Here is a 3932-nt window from a genome sequence, read left to right as displayed (position 1 = left end):
ATAACTTCAAGGGAGGCACATGCCTAAGGGATTGTTCTTGACTTCCTATGATGGGGAATAGATACTCTACAAACGTTTTATGTATCCTAGGAACTTCTAACACTCTTGGTGTGGCTTAGGAGCTTCTATGAGTTGTGGGCACGACACCAACTTGGGTGACTCTAGTTTCATTTCATCAAGAAGTGATTGGCCTTGTGGTGCAAAGTAACTTAAGACTCTTGGCTATGGTGTTGGATGTCCTATATGATTTGAGAACCCAATGTATGTAGATGGAAGGAGATAATGGATTTTTCAACTTAAGGTATTTTTCAAAATCTTGTTGGACTCTAGGCTATGATGGCCTTAGGACGCTTGATGCACCTATCTATATGTAGAAAATGGTTTAAAATAGTACTTAAAAAATCTCTTATGTCAAATTCGCATGATATGCATATATATTCATAAATGACCCCTTGAGTTATTGCCTAGATTTAAGTTGTTTAAATATATGTGCATGTCTACATTGGTAGGTGCAAAGTATTTAACTTACAAGAGGTGGTATGGATCTATTCGAGGGTTGATGTGGATGTGTATATAGTAGAGTTCTATAAGATAGGGATAAGGTGTAACAAACAAGGATGGGTTATACACCTATATATAAGATGCAAGTGTATATGCCCTATCACAAGGATAAGAGCCTAATAAATGTGCATTTGCACCCTGAACACTAATGGAAATAATATAAGGGATAGTGGGCCTAGGGTATCTATGACTTATCCACAAGTGCAAAAGAGATGTACTTAAAATAGGTGCACAAGAGATATGCTTCAACTTGTCGTTGGTGCAATTATAGGTTCTAAGAAGATTAATAGGAAAGTATATTAACTATCACTAACCTATCATGCATACATTCTTCAACTTGCTACTTATATGATGCCACTCTCCTATTGTACCCATCGAATAGTGTGTGCAGATGAGAGAGAGAGAGAGAGAGAGAGAGAGAGAGAGAGAGAGAGAGAGAGAGAGAGAGAGAGAGAGAGAGAGAGAGAGAGAGAGAGAGAGAGAGAGAGAGAGAGAGCAAGAGTAAATACGCTAAGGCTTTCTTGAAGCATACAAGTACGATCACTTAAAAAGCATTTTATTCATAGCCTTTGATTATACCATGGGGGCCATGGCATATGAAATGCTTACATTGCATAAGCAATGTCTATTGTTAGTGGCATTCCATAAGCTTTGCATAGAAGCAATGTGGATAGTGATGCCTTTTGATGTCAATTATATGGCAAAAAGTGGCAGTACTAAGGCTCTCATATTGTCCTACGATGCACAAAAACATGATAGAGACACACGTGCCTTTAGAGTCATGTTTAAATAGGCATTAAAATTAGTTTTAATAGGACATTAATGAGATTTTTAAGTAGTCATTTACCCAAACTTTTAAGCAAATCATTTAGAGACGCTTAAGGAGATGTTTATAGATGGGCTTATTTAGTTGTTTAGTGTTTAAGCTACATATCTCAATAGAGACAAATCATGAAACTCTAAATAATGCATACCATCTTGGATCTAAATAACTAAAACAGTAAATAAGCTCTCAATGACCAACTAAATTTTTTTATGCAAACCACTAATTCTTAAGATATTGAAAGTGAAGCAAACCTTGCATCTTTGAAGAATAGGGTTCCCTTTGCATTTTAAAGGCTTCACTACCTTGCATATGAGCTCTAATATTTCACAACACCTTGGATCACCTCTCTCTCTCTCTCTCTCTCTCTCTCTCTCTCTCTCTCTCTCTCTCTCTCTCTCTCTCTCTCTCTCTCTCTCTCTCTCTCTCTCTCTCTCTCTCTCTCTCTCTCTCTCTCTCTCTTTGCATCTTTCTTATTTCTATCATTGTTAAATGAGCACATATATTGGTTGTTTTTCACCTTCATGGACATGTTTAAAGTTGTGATTTGTCTTCTCAAATAGCTTATTAATAGTTATGAGCACATTTATTGTTCGTTTTTCATATTCATTGACATGTTTAAAGGTGTGATTTTTCATCTCTGATAGCTTATTAATAGTTATGAGCTAAAATGAAAATTTAAACTTGTTTTGAAAGATGCCCTTTTTTTGCAACTATAGCGTTTGTATCTGTGCTTTTATTCTATTGTAGAGAATATTCAAGATGGTCCTAGTATTTTCCTAAGGGGAGTGTACTACTAGATAAGTAATGAAAGATAATATTTGATAGGGTTAAGTAGCTCATTCATCAAGAAGTAAAGGTGGCTTCTTATCACATGTAATAAGGCATAGCTACCACCCACTAATTGTGGAGCTCATCTACCACTCTCTTGTGCTTGTATTTGTTCTAATCCTATTAATACAACTCAATACAATAATTATTCTCTTGAATACATTCTTATGTTCTTCATGCAAAATTTTTTATATTGCATATACACTTTTGCTCTTTTCTTTCTCGCTATCAATCTCATATTTCTTTCATGGTGAGAGGGAGAGTTAGTACAACTAATTGTGCATAGAATAATTTCTCAATGAGCACTGATATCTCTCCACAATATAGGTAATCTTTATTAAGACATAGTGAGCTATCAAAAAAACCTCTTGACATTCAAGGTTACAAGATTTGCAAAACGTTGTTGTGTGCCACAATTGATAATGTTGCATCAAAGGTTGAATCTCAACAAATGGGAGAATCCCATTATGTTATAAAGCATCCGGCTCCAATATTTCTAGGTAAAGTTTTCCTTTGCCAAAAAGCTTGAAAATGGAAAAGAGAGGAGATTCATAAACATGTCCTTAGAGGCTCTTTAAAGCTTTTTTTTGTTAGAGGGACCTCTTGATGAGTAGCAGCAGGAGTTCCTATATGTAACATAAGGTTATTGCCCATCTTTCGGTGTCTTGGAATGCCCTCAAGTACCGAGGTTTCAATAGCTACATCCACCTAATTATTATTATGGCCTTGAAGCAATGCTTGGTGGAGGGAGGTGAAATACATAATCAAGGGCCAAGAAAGTGATATTGAAGGTCACATCATGTGAAGATTCTTTTGTGCCCTTAAAAAGCAAGGTCTATAGAACTAGTGTTGTGGATTACAAAGCTACATACATACATTCAAGTCCAAAGACACCCATAGGAAATTGGTTTCTTTCATTCCACTAGAAAGCAAGCATAGAAACGCTTTGTACGTGAGTGTTTATAAGTATATCTATCTACCAGATACATGAACCTTGAAGATGGAATGCTTATTCTACAGTAGATTGTAGTAATCGTAGCGACAAGAAAACACTCATGTGAAAGTCCTTGTTATGTGGCATGCATAGTTTTGTTTCTTTTCTTGAGAAGCGTAAGGTTGAGACTCCAGGGGTGCACTACAACAGAAACGAGGCATAGACGCACATGTTAGATGTGCAAAGTCGGGCGCGTCTATCATTGTGTCTATATGTGCATGTAAAAGAGCGTGTAAATAGACGCGGATTTTGCGTCTATATATCCGCGTAAATAGACGCTAATATAGACGTGTCTTCAGACGCATAATTATTTAACCACCTGACATTGGACTTAATATAGACGCACCTTCAGACGCGTAATTATTTAACCACCTGAAATTGGACTTAATATAATAAAAAAACCAAATTGAATAATTATTTAACCACCTGAAATTGATTCTTGAGTATGCACGTGTGCGCATGATAAAAACCATAGAATTAAGAATACACATTGAATCATTGAATAAGAAAACCAGAGTTAATAATTATTTTTGCATTGCTCTCTAATGAATGGCAGTTCCTCCAGTTGACAAGCCTAATATAAGTAATTAGCGACAAGCAACAGAAATCTTATTATACAATTAGTAGCAAGCATTGCAATATGTATCTCGTAATTTCTCTACTTGAAGATGATAAAAAATACTTCCTTTTTATTATGGAAAATTCAATTTAACTTTAAACTTG

The sequence above is a fragment of the Lygodium microphyllum genome, chromosome 8 (assembly GCF_053477565.2).
Source record: "Lygodium microphyllum isolate KBCC chromosome 8, Lygodium_microphyllum_v1.1.10, whole genome shotgun sequence".
NCBI lineage: Eukaryota > Viridiplantae > Streptophyta > Polypodiopsida > Schizaeales > Lygodiaceae > Lygodium > Lygodium microphyllum.
The sequence above is the reverse complement of the archived record's forward strand: the minus strand, read 5'-3'. Positions refer to the sequence as shown.